Below are 14,159 nucleotides of genomic sequence, written 5' to 3' on the forward strand. Positions count from 1 at the left end.
AAAGCTGCAAAGTGCTCCAGTGGCGCAATTGGTCAGTGCGTGGTACTTATAAGACGGTATCTGTTGAGCAATGCCGAGGTTGTGAGCATCTTTGTATACTGTTTTTTTTTCTTTTTCTTATGTCATTAGTCATTGATTATAAACTGCTACCTTAATATTTAATATGATATTACAAAGGATGGAAGAAAGAAAGAAAAAACACAAACATGATTGTGCATTTAAGTTGTCAGCACACATCTGCTTTGGTTCAAATGCACTGCATATCTTCCTTCAGTCAGCCAACAAAACAGCAATGGAAAAGATTAACATACTGTTGGTAAAGCAGTTGCATCAAATTGATTTTCTGCAATATAGCATGATAATCCATACTGACAGCTCTGGATAGTACCAGCACATTTCTTGCTGGACTTGGTAATGCAAAGAACACAGTAAACAGCTTCACTTTTTCCTCAAAAATAAATAATTGACTATTAAAAACCTAACAGTCTTAAATAAGAACACCAGTAAGCACCACTGGCATAATGGATAAGTCACTGCCCTCCTAAGCCAGGGGGTCCAAGTCCCATATGGGGTGGAAGTCATTACAGCAAGTGTCTCATCACTAGAGTTGATATTTTATCCTTGCTTCAACAGTAAAACAGTCTTGCAGTGTTTAGCTTGTAAAAAATGACCACAGAAGCTAAAATATGACATTAATTATGATAACATTGTTGTTGTTGTTTTTTAAACCTTTTCTATCACCGTGGACAGCTTATTCAAGTACCATCTGGCATGCATGTTCCTTTGTTGCTCATCATTCATCACCAAAAATGATTTTCTTTTTCAATTCTTATGACTGTACTGATTGTATTGAATAAAATCCACATCTAGCATAACCAATCAATGCTGCAAAGTGCTCCAGTGGCGCAATTGGTCAGCGCACTGTATTTATAAGACAGTATCTGTTGAGCAATGCCGAGGTTGTGAGTTCTAGCCTCACCTAGAGCATCTTTGTATACTGTTTTTTTTTCCTTTTCTTATGTCATTAGTCATTGATTATAAACTGCTACCTTAATATTTAATATGATATTCAAAAGGATGGAAGAAAGAAAGAAAAAACACAAACATGATTGTGCATTTAAGTTGTCAGCACACATCTGCTTTGGTTCAAATGCACTGCATATCTTCCTTCAGTCAGCCAACAAAACAGCAATGGAAAAGATTAACATACTGTTGGTAAAGCAGTTGCATCAAATTGATTTTCTGCAATATAGCATGATAATCCATACTGACAGCTCTGGATAGTACCAGCACATTTCTTGCTGGACTTGGTAATGCAAAGAACACAGTAAACAGCTACACTTTTTCCTCAAAAATAAATAATTGACTATTAAAAACCTAACAGTCTTAAATAAGAACACCAGTAAGCACCACTGGCATAATGGATAAGTCACTGCCCTCCTAAGCCAGGGGGTCCAAGTCCCATATGGGGTGGAAGTCATTACAGCAAGTGTCTCATCACTAGAGTTGATATTTTATCCTTGCTTCAACAGTAAAACAGTCTTGCAGTGTTTAGCTTGTAAAAAATGACCACAGAAGCTAAAATATGACATTAATTAAGATAACATTGTTGTTGTTGTTGTTGTTGTTGTTGTTTTTTTAAACCTTTTCTATCACCGTGGACAGCTTATTCAAGTACCATCTGGCATGCATGTTCCTTTGTTGCTCATCATTCATCACCAAAAATGATTTTCTTTTTCAATTCTTATGACTGTACTGATTGTATTAAATAAAATCCACATCTAGCATTACCAATCAAAGCTGCAAAGTGCTCCAGTGGCGCAATTGGTCAGTGCGTGGTACTTATAAGACGGTATCTGTTGAGCAATGCCGAGGTTGTGAGCATCTTTGTATACTGTTTTTTTTTCTTTTTCTTATGTCATTAGTCATTGATTATAAACTGCTACCTTAATATTTAATATGATATTACAAAGGATGGAAGAAAGAAAGAAAAAACACAAACATGATTGTGCATTTAAGTTGTCAGCACACATCTGCTTTGGTTCAAATGCACTGCATATCTTCCTTCAGTCAGCCAACAAAACAGCAATGGAAAAGATTAACATACTGTTGGTAAAGCAGTTGCATCAAATTGATTTTCTGCAATATAGCATGATAATCCATACTGACAGCTCTGGATAGTACCAGCACATTTCTTGCTGGACTTGGTAATGCAAAGAACACAGTAAACAGCTTCACTTTTTCCTCAAAAATAAATAATTGACTATTAAAAACCTAACAGTCTTAAATAAGAACATCAGTAAGCACCACTTGCATAATGGATAAGTCACTGCCCTCCTAAGCCAGGGGGTCCAAGTCCCATATGGGGTGGAAGTCATTACAGCAAGTGTCTCATCACTAGAGTTGATATTTTATCCTTGCTTCAACAGTAAAACAGTCTTGCAGTGTTTAGCTTGTAAAAAATGACCACAGAAGCTAAAATATGACATTAATTATGATAACATTGTTGTTGTTGTTTTTTAAACCTTTTCTATCACCGTGGACAGCTTATTCAAGTACCATCTGGCATGCATGTTCCTTTGTTGCTCATCATTCATCACCAAAAATGATTTTCTTTTTCAATTCTTATGACTGTACTGATTGTATTGAATAAAATCCACATCTAGCATAACCAATCAATGCTGTAAAGTGCTCCAGTGGCGCAATTGGTCAGCGCACGGTATTTATAAGACAGTATCTGTTGAGCAATGCCGAGGTTGTGAGTTCAAGCCTCACCTAGAGCATCTTTGTATACTGTTTTTTTTTCCTTTTCTTATGTCATTAGTCATTGATTATAAACTGCTTCCTTAATATTTAATATGATATTACAAAGGATGGAAGAAAGAAAGAAAAAACACAAACATGATTGTGCATTTAAGTTGTCAGCACACATCTGCTTTGGTTCAAATGCACTGCATATCTTCCTTCAGTCAGCCAACAAAACAGCAATGGAAAAGATTAACATACTGTTGGTAAAGCAGTTGCATCAAATTGATTTTCTGCAATATAGCATGATAATCCATACTGACAGCTCTGGATAGTACCAGCACATTTCTTGCTGGACTTGGTAATGCAAAGAACACAGTAAACAGCTTCACTTTTTCCTCAAAAATAAATAATTGACTATTAAAAACCTATCAGTCTTAAATTAGAACATCAGTAAGCACCACTGGCATAATGGATAAGTCACTGCCCTCCTAAGCCAGGGGGTCCAAGTCCCATATGGGGTGGAAGTCATTACAGCAAGTGTCTCATCACTAGAGTTGATATTTTATCCTTGCTTCAACTGTAAAACAGTCTTGCAGTGTTTAGCTTGTAAAAAATTACCACAGAAGCTAAAATATGACATTAATTATGATAACATTGTTGTTGTTGTTGTTGTTTTTTAAACCTTTTCTATCACCGTGGACAGCTTATTCAAGTACCATCTGGCATGCATGTTCCTTTGTTGCTCATCATTCATCACCAAAAATGATTTTCTTTTTCAATTCTTATGACTGTACTGATTGTATTAAATAAAATCCACATCTAGCATTACCAATCAAAGCTGCAAAGTGCTCCAGTGGCGCAATTGGTCAGCGTGTGGTAATTATAAGATGGTATCTGTTGAGCAATGCCGAGGTTGTGAGTTCAAGCCTCACCTGGAGTATTTTTGTATACTATTTTTTTTCCTTTTCTTATGTCATTAGTCATTGATTATAAACTGCTACCTTAATATTTAATATGATATTACAAAGGATGGAAGAAAGAAAGAAAAAACACAAACATGATTGTGCATTTAAGTTGTCAGCACACATCTGCTTTGGTTCAAATGCACTGCATATCTTCCTTCAGTCAGCCAACAAAACAGCAATGGAAAAGATTAACATACTGTTGGTAAAGCAGTTGCATCAAATTGATTTTCTGCAATATAGCATGATAATCCATACTGACAGCTCTGGATAGTACCAGCACATTTCTTGCTGGACTTGGTAATGCAAAGAACACAGTAAACAGCTTCACTTTTTCCTCAAAAATAAATAATTGACTATTAAAAACCTATCAGTCTTAAATTAGAACATCAGTAAGCACCACTGGCATAATGGATAAGTCACTGCCCTCCTAAGCCAGGGGGTCCAAGTCCCATATGGGGTGGAAGTCATTACAGCAAGTGTCTCATCACTAGAGTTGATATTTTATCCTTGCTTCAACTGTAAAACAGTCTTGCAGTGTTTAGCTTGTAAAAAATTACCACAGAAGCTAAAATATGACATTAATTATGATAACATTGTTGTTGTTGTTGTTTTTTAAACCTTTTCTATCACCGTGGACAGCTTATTCAAGTACCATCTGGCATGCATGTTCCTTTGTTGCTCATCATTCATCACCAAAAATGATTTTCTTTTTCAATTCTTATGACTGTACTGATTGTATTAAATAAAATCCACATCTAGCATTACCAATCAAAGCTGCAAAGTGCTCCAGTGGCGCAATTGGTCAGCGTGTGGTAATTATAAGATGGTATCTGTTGAGCAATGCCGAGGTTGTGAGTTCAAGCCTCACCTGGAGTATTTTTGTATACTATTTTTTTTCCTTTTCTTATGTCATTAGTCATTGATTATAAACTGCTACCTTAATATTTAATATGATATTACAAAGGATGGAAGAAAGAAAGAAAAAACACAAACATGATTGTGCATTTAAGTTGTCAGCACACATCTGCTTTGGTTCAAATGCACTGCATATCTTCCTTCAGTCAGCCAACAAAACAGCAATGGAAAAGATTAACATACTGTTGGTAAAGCAGTTGCATCAAATTGATTTTCTGCAATATAGCATGATAATCCATACTGACAGCTCTGGATAGTACCAGCACATTTCTTGCTGGACTTGGTAATGCAAAGAACACAGTAAACAGCTTCAATTTTATTCAAAAATAAATAATTGACTATTAAAAACCTATCAGTCTTAAATAAGGACATCAGTAAGCACCACTGGCATAATGGATAAGGAACTGTTCTCCTAAGCCAGTGCTTGTGGGTTTAAGTCCCGTCGGAGTTGGAAGTCATTTCAGCAAGTGTCTCATCACTAAAGTTGATATTTTATCCTTGCTTCAACTGTAAAACAGTCTTGCAGTGTTTAGCTTGCAAAAAATGACCACAGAAGCTAAAATATGACATTAATTATAATAACATTGTTGTTGTTGTTTTTTAAACTTTTTCTATCACCGTGGACAGCTTATTCAAGTGCCATCTGGCATGCATGTTCCTTTGTTGCTCATCATTCATCACCAAAAATGATTTTCTTTTTCAATTCTTATGACTGTACTGATTGTATTGAATAAAATCCACATCTAGCAAAACAAACTAATGCTGCAAAGTGCTCCAGTGGTGCAATTGGTCAGCGCGCGGTACTTATAAGACAGTATATGTTGAGCAATGCCGAGCTTGTGAGTTCAAGCCTCACCTGGAGTATCTTTGTATACTGTTTTTTTTCTTTTTCTTATGTCATTAGTCATTGATTATAAACTGCTACCTTAATATTTAATATGATATTACAAACGATGGAAGAAAGAAAGAAAAAGCACAAACATGATTGTGCATTTAAGTTGTCAGCACACATCTGCTTTGGTTCAAATGCACTGCATATCTTCCTTCAGTCAGCCAACAAAACAGCAATGGAAAAGATTAACATACTGTTGGTAAAGCAGTTGCATCAAATTGATTTTCTGCAATATAGCATGATAATCCATACTGACAGCTCTGGATAGTACCAGCACATTTCTTGCTGGACTTGGTAATGCAAAGAACACAGTAAACAGCTTCACTTTTTCCTCAAAAATAAATAATTGACTATTAAAAACCTAACAGTCTTAAATAAGAACATCAGTAAGCACCACTTGCATAATAGATAAGTCACTGCCCTCCTAAGCCAGGGGGTCCAAGTCCCATATGGGGTGGAAGTCATTACAGCAAGTGTCTCATCACTAGAGTTGATATTTTATCCTTGCTTCAACAGTAAAACAGTCTTGCAGTGTTTAGCTTGTAAAAAATGACCACAGAAGCTAAAATATGACATTAATTATGATAACATTGTTGTTGTTGTTTTTTAAACCTTTTCTATCACCGTGGACAGCTTATTCAAGTACCATCTGGCATGCATGTTCCTTTGTTGCTCATCATTCATCACCAAAAATGATTTTCTTTTTCAATTCTTATGACTGTACTGATTGTATTGAATAAAATCCACATCTAGCATAACCAATCAATGCTGCAAAGTGCTCCAGTGGCGCAATTGGTCAGCGCACGGTATTTATAAGACAGTATCTGTTGAGCAATGCCGAGGTTGTGAGTTCAAGCCTCACCTAGAGCATCTTTGTATACTGTTTTTTTTTTCCTTTTCTTATGTCATTAGTCATTGATTATAAACTGCTTCCTTAATATTTAATATGATATTACAAAGGATGGAAGAAAGAAAGAAAAAACACAAACATGATTGTGCATTTAAGTTGTCAGCACACATCTGCTTTGGTTCAAATGCACTGCATATCTTCCTTCAGTCAGCCAACAAAACAGCAATGGAAAAGATTAACATACTGTTGGTAAAGCAGTTGCATCAAATTGATTTTCTGCAATATAGCATGATAATCCATACTGACAGCTCTGGATAGTACCAGCACATTTCTTGCTGGACTTGGTAATGCAAAGAACACAGTAAACAGCTTCACTTTTTCCTCAAAAATAAATAATTGACTATTAAAAACCTAACAGTCTTAAATAAGAACACCAGTAAGCACCACTGGCATAATGGATAAGTCACTGCCCTCCTAAGCCAGGGGGTCCAAGTCCCATATGGGGTGGAAGTCATTACAGCAAGTGTCTCATCACTAGAGTTGATATTTTATCCTTGCTTCAACAGTAAAACAGTCTTGCAGTGTTTAGCTTGTAAAAAATGACCACAGAAGCTAAAATATGACATTAATTAAGATAACATTGTTGTTGTTGTTGTTGTTTTTTAAACCTTTTCTATCACCGTGGACAGCTTATTCAAGTACCATCTGGCATGCATGTTCCTTTGTTGCTCATCATTCATCACCAAAAATGATTTTCTTTTTCAATTCTTATGACTGTACTGATTGTATTGAATAAAATCCACATCTAGCATAACCAATCAATGCTGCAAAGTGCTCCAGTGGCGCAATTGGTCAGCGCACGGTATTTATAAGACAGTATCTGTTGAGCAATGCCGAGGTTGTGAGTTCTAGCCTCACCTAGAGCATCTTCGTATACTGTTTTTTTTTTTTCCTTTTCTTATGTCATTAGTCATTGATTATAAACTGCTACCTTAATATTTAATATGATATTCAAAAAGATGGAAGAAAGAAAGAAAAAACACAAACATGATTGTGCATTTAAGTTGTCAGCACACATCTGCTTTGGTTCAAATGCACTGCATATCTTCCTTCAGTCAGCCAACAAAACAGCAATGGAAAAGATTAACATACTGTTGGTAAAGCAGTTGCATCAAATTGATTTTCTGCAATATAGCATAATAATCCATACTGACAGCTCTGGATAGTACCAGCACATTTCTTGCTGGACTTGGTAATGCAAAGAACACAGTAAACAGCTTCACTTTTTCCTCAAAAATAAATAATTGACTATTAAAAACCTAACAGTCTTAAATTAGAACATCAGTAAGCACCACTGGCATAATGGATAAGTCACTGCCCTCCTAAGCCAGGGGGTCCAAGTCCCATATGGGGTGGAAGTCATTACAGCAAGTGTCTCATCACTAGAGTTGATATTTTATCCTTGCTTCAACTGTAAAACAGTCTTGCAGTGTTTAGCTTGTAAAAAATGACCACGGAAGCTAAAATATGACATTAATTATGATAACATTGTTGTTGTTGTTTTTTAAACCTTTTCTATCACCGTGGACAGCTTATTTAAGTACCATCTGGCATGCATGTTCCTTTGTTGCTCTTCATTCATCACCAAAAATGATTTTCTTTTTCAATTCTTATGACTGTACTGATTGTATTAAATAAAATCCACATCTAGCATAACCAATCAAAGCTGCAAAGTGCTCCAGTGGCGCAATTGGTCAGTGCGTGGTACTTATAAGACGGTATCTGTTGAGCAATGCCGAGGTTGTGAGCATCTTTGTATACTGTTTTTTTTTCTTTTTCTTATGTCATTAGTCATTGATTATAAACTGCTACCTTAATATTTAATATGATATTACAAAGGATGGAAGAAAGAAAGAAAAAACACAAACATGATTGTGCATTTAAGTTGTCAGCACACATCTGCTTTGGTTCAAATGCACTGCATATCTTCCTTCAGTCAGCCAACAAAACAGCAATGGAAAAGATTAACATACTGTTGGTAAAGCAGTTGCATCAAATTGATTTTCTGCAATATAGCATGATAATCCATACTGACAGCTCTGGATAGTACCAGCACATTTCTTGCTGGACTTGGTAATGCAAAGAACACAGTAAACAGCTTCACTTTTTCCTCAAAAATAAATAATTGACTATTAAAAACCTAACAGTCTTAAATAAGAACACCAGTAAGCACCACTGGCATAATGGATAAGTCACTGCCCTCCTAAGCCAGGGGGTCCAAGTCCCATATGGGGTGGAAGTCATTACAGCAAGTGTCTCATCACTAGAGTTGATATTTTATCCTTGCTTCAACAGTAAAACAGTCTTGCAGTGTTTAGCTTGTAAAAAATGACCACAGAAGCTAAAATATGACATTAATTAAGATAACATTGTTGTTGTTGTTGTTTTTTAAACCTTTTCTATCACCGTGGACAGCTTATTCAAGTACCATCTGGCATGCATGTTCCTTTGTTGCTCATCATTCATCACCAAAAATGATTTTCTTTTTCAATTCTTATGACTGTACTGATTGTATTAAATAAAATCCACATCTAGCATTACCAATGAAAGCTGCAAAGTGCTCCAGTGGCGCAATTGGTCAGCGTGTGGTACTTATAACATGGTATCTGTTGAGCAATGCCGAGGTTGTGAGTTCAAGCCTCACCTGGAGTATCTTTGTATACTATTTTTTTTCCTTTTCTTATGTCATTAGTCATTGATTATAAACTGCTACCTTAATATTTAATATGATATTACAAAGGATGGAAGAAAGAAAGAAAAAACACAAACATGATTGTGCATTTAAGTTGTCAGCACACATCTGCTTTGGTTCAAATGCACTGCATATCTTCCTTCAGTCAGCCAACAAAACAGCAATGGAAAAGATTAACATACTGTTGGTAAAGCAGTTGCATCAAATTGATTTTCTGCAATATAGCATGATAATCCATACTGACAGCTCTGGATAGTACCAGCACATTTCTTGCTGGACTTGGTAATGCAAAGAACACAGTAAACAGCTTCAATTTTATTCAAAAATAAATAATTGACTATTAAAAACCTATCAGTCTTAAATAAGGACATCAGTAAGCACCACTGGCATAATGGATAAGGAACTGTTCTCCTAAGCCAGTGCTTGTGGGTTTAAGTCCCGTCGGAGTTGGAAGTCATTTCAGCAAGTGTCTCATCACTAAAGTTGATATTTTATCCTTGCTTCAACTGTAAAACAGTCTTGCAGTGTTTAGCTTGCAAAAAATGACCACAGAAGCTAAAATATGACATTAATTATAATAACATTGTTGTTGTTGTTTTTTAAACTTTTTCTATCACCGTGGACAGCTTATTCAAGTGCCATCTGGCATGCATGTTCCTTTGTTGCTCATCATTCATCACCAAAAATGATTTTCTTTTTCAATTCTTATGACTGTACTGATTGTATTGAATAAAATCCACATCTAGCAAAACCAACTAATGCTGCAAAGTGCTCCAGTGGTGCAATTGGTCAGCGTGCGGTACTTATAAGACAGTATATGTTGAGCAATGCTGAGCTTGTGAGTTCAAGCCTCACCTGGAGCATCTTTGTATACTGTTTTTTTTTCTTTTTCTTATGTCATTAGTCATTGATTATAAACTGCTACCTTAATATTTAATATGATATTACAAACGATGGAAGAAAGAAAGAAAAAGCACAAACATGATTGTGCATTTAAGTTGTCAGCACACATCTGCTTTGGTTCAAATGCACTGCATATCTTCCTTCAGTCAGCCAACAAAACAGCAATGGAAAAGATTAACATACTGTTGGTAAAGCAGTTGCATCAAATTGATTTTCTGCAATATAGCATGATAATCCATACTGACAGCTCTGGATAGTACCAGCACATTTCTTGCTGGACTTGGTAATGCAAAGAACACAGTAAACAGCTTCACTTTTTCCTCAAAAATAAATAATTGACTATTAAAAACCTAACAGTCTTAAATAAGAACATCAGTAAGCACCACTTGCATAATAGATAAGTCACTGCCCTCCTAAGCCAGGGGGTCCAAGTCCCATATGGGGTGGAAGTCATTACAGCAAGTGTCTCATCACTAGAGTTGATATTTTATCCTTGCTTCAACAGTAAAACAGTCTTGCAGTGTTTAGCTTGTAAAAAATGACCACAGAAGCTAAAATATGACATTAATTATGATAACATTGTTGTTGTTGTTTTTTAAACCTTTTCTATCACCGTGGATAGCTTATTCAAGTACCATCTGGCATGCATGTTCCTTTGTTGCTCATCATTCATCACCAAAAATGATTTTCTTTTTCAATTCTTATGACTGTACTGATTGTATTGAATAAAATCCACATCTAGCATAACCAATCAATGCTGCAAAGTGCTCCAGTGGCGCAATTGGTCAGCGCACGGTATTTATAAGACAGTATCTGTTGAGCAATGCCGAGGTTGTGAGTTCAAGCCTCACCTAGAGCATCTTTGTATACTGTTTTTTTTTTTTCTTTTCTTATGTCATTAGTCATTGATTATAAACTGCTTCCTTAATATTTAATATGATATTACAAAGGATGGAAGAAAGAAAGAAAAAACACAAACATGATTGTGCATTTAAGTTGTCAGCACACATCTGCTTTGGTTCAAATGCACTGCATATCTTCCTTCAGTCAGCCAACAAAACAGCAATGGAAAAGATTAACATACTGTTGGTAAAGCAGTTGCATCAAATTGATTTTCTGCAATATAGCATGATAATCCATACTGACAGCTCTGGATAGTACCAGCACATTTCTTGCTGGACTTGGTAATGCAAAGAACACAGTAAACAGCTTCACTTTTTCCTCAAAAATAAATAATTGACTATTAAAAACCTAACAGTCTTAAATAAGAACACCAGTAAGCACCACTGGCATAATGGATAAGTCACTGCCCTCCTAAGCCAGGGGGTCCAAGTCCCATATGGGGTGGAAGTCATTACAGCAAGTGTCTCATCACTAGAGTTGATATTTTATCCTTGCTTCAACAGTAAAACAGTCTTGCAGTGTTTAGCTTGTAAAAAATGACCACAGAAGCTAAAATATGACATTAATTAAGATAACATTGTTGTTGTTGTTGTTGTTGTTGTTTTTTAAACCTTTTCTATCACCGTGGACAGCTTATTCAAGTACCATCTGGCATGCATGTTCCTTTGTTGCTCATCATTCATCACCAAAAATGATTTTCTTTTTCAATTCTTATGACTGTACTGATTGTATTGAATAAAATCCACATCTAGCATAACCAATCAATGCTGCAAAGTGCTCCAGTGGCGCAATTGGTCAGCGCACGGTATTTATAAGACAGTATCTGTTGAGCAATGCCGAGGTTGTGAGTTCTAGCCTCACCTAGAGCATCTTCGTATACTGTTTTTTTTTTTCCTTTTCTTATGTCATTAGTCATTGATTATAAACTGCTACCTTAATATTTAATATGATATTCAAAAAGATGGAAGAAAGAAAGAAAAAACACAAACATGATTGTGCATTTAAGTTGTCAGCACACATCTGCTTTGGTTCAAATGCACTGCATATCTTCCTTCAGTCAGCCAACAAAACAGCAATGGAAAAGATTAACATACTGTTGGTAAAGCAGTTGCATCAAATTGATTTTCTGCAATATAGCATGATAATCCATACTGACAGCTCTGGATAGTACCAGCACATTTCTTGCTGGACTTGGTAATGCAAAGAACACAGTAAACAGCTTCACTTTTTCCTCAAAAATTTATATTTGACTATTAAAAACCTAACAGTCTTAAATTAGAACATCAGTAAGCACCACTGGCATAATGGATAAGTCACTGCCCTCCTAAGCCAGGGGGTCCAAGTCCCATATGGGGTGGAAGTCATTACAGCAAGTGTCTCATCACTAGAGTTGATATTTTATCCTTGCTTCAACTGTAAAACAGTCTTGCAGTGTTTAGCTTGTAAAAAATGACCACAGAAGCTAAAATATGACATTAATTATGATAACATTGTTGTTGTTGTTTTTTAAACCTTTTCTATCACCGTGGACAGCTTATTTAAGTACCATCTGGCATGCATGTTCCTTTGTTGCTCATCATTCATCACCAAAAATGATTTTCTTTTTCAATTCTTATGACTGTACTGATTGTATTAAATAAAATCCACATCTAGCATAACCAATCAAAGCTGCAAAGTGCTCCAGTGGCGCAATTGGTCAGTGCGTGGTACTTATAAGACGGTATCTGTTGAGCAATGCCGAGGTTGTGAGTTCAAGCCTCACCTTGAGCATCTTTGTATACTGTTTTTTTTTCTTTTTCTTATGTCATTAGTCATTGATTATAAACTGCTACCTTAATATTTAATATGATATTACAAAGGATGGAAGAAAGAAAGAAAAAACACAAACATGATTGTGCATTTAAGTTGTCAGCACACATCTGCTTTGGTTCAAATGCACTGCATATCTTCCTTCATTCAGCCAACAAAACAGCAATGGAAAAGATTAACATACTGTTGGTAAAGCAGTTGCATCAAATTGATTTTCTGCAATATAGCATGATAATCCATACTGACAGCTCTGGATAGTACCAGCACATTTCTTGCTGGACTTGGTAATGCAAAGAACACAGTAAACAGCTTCACTTTTTCCTCAAAAATAAATAATTGACTATTAAAAACCTAATAGTCTTAAATTAGAACATCAGTAAGCACCACTGGCATAATGGATAAGTCACTGCACTCCTAAGCCAGGGGGTCCAAGTCCCATATGGGGTAGAAGTCATTACAGCAAGTGTCTCATCACTAGAGTTGATATTTTATCCTTGCTTTAACAGTAAAACAGTCTTGCAGTGTTTAGCTTGTAAAAAATGACCACAGAAGCTAAAGTATGGCATTAATTATGATAAAATTGTTGTTGTTGTTTTTTAAACCTTTTCTATCACCGTGGACAGCTTATTCAAGTACCATCTGGCATGCATGTTCCTTTGTTGCTCATCATTCATCACCAAAAATGATTTTCTTTTTCAATTCTTATGACTGTACTGATTGTATTGAATAAAATCCACATCTAGCATAACCAATTAATGCTGCAAAGTGATCCAGTGGCACAATTGGTCAGCGCACGGTATTTATAAGACAGTATCTGTTGAGCAATGCTGAGGTTGTGAGTTCAAGCCTCACCTGGAGCATCTTTGTATACTGTTTTTTTTTCCTTTTCTTATGTCATTAGTCATTGATTATAAACTGCTACCTTAATATTTAATATGATATTACAAAGGATGGAAGAAAGAAAGAAAAAACACAAACATGATTGTGCATTTAAGTTGTCAGCACACATCTGCTTTGGTTCAAATGCACTGCATATCTTCCTTCAGTCAGCCAACAAAACAGCAATGGAAAAGATTAACATACTGTTGGTAAAGCAGTTGCATCAAATTGATTTTCTGCAATATAGCATGATAATCCATACTGACAGCTCTGGATAGTACCAGCACATTTCTTGCTGGACTTGGTAATGCAAAGAACACAGTAAACAGCTTCACTTTTTCCTCAAAAATAAATAATTGACTATTAAAAACCTAACAGTCTTAAATAAGAACATCAGTAAGCACCACTTGCATAATAGATAAGTCACTGCCCTCCTAAGCCAGGGGGTCCAAGTCCCATATGGGGTGGAAGTCATTACAGCAAGTGTCTCATCACTAGAGTTGATATTTTATCCTTGCTTCAACAGTAAAACAGTCTTGCAGT

At 35.8% G+C, this 14,159-nt stretch overlaps 1 non-coding gene across 1 annotated transcript; it reads left to right on the forward strand.

Annotated features, from left to right (window-relative positions):
- The first annotated feature begins 8,989 nt into the window (after positions 1-8,989).
- On the forward strand, positions 8,990-9,082 carry TRNAI-UAU (transfer RNA isoleucine (anticodon UAU)). The gene is given in 2 exon segments: positions 8,990-9,027; positions 9,047-9,082. It is a non-coding gene; the product is annotated as a tRNA-Ile (tRNA).
- Positions 9,083-14,159: the final 5,077 nt, after the last annotated feature.

The sequence above is a fragment of the Pseudophryne corroboree genome, unplaced genomic scaffold (genome assembly GCF_028390025.1).
Source record: "Pseudophryne corroboree isolate aPseCor3 unplaced genomic scaffold, aPseCor3.hap2 scaffold_2289, whole genome shotgun sequence".
NCBI lineage: Eukaryota > Metazoa > Chordata > Amphibia > Anura > Myobatrachidae > Pseudophryne > Pseudophryne corroboree.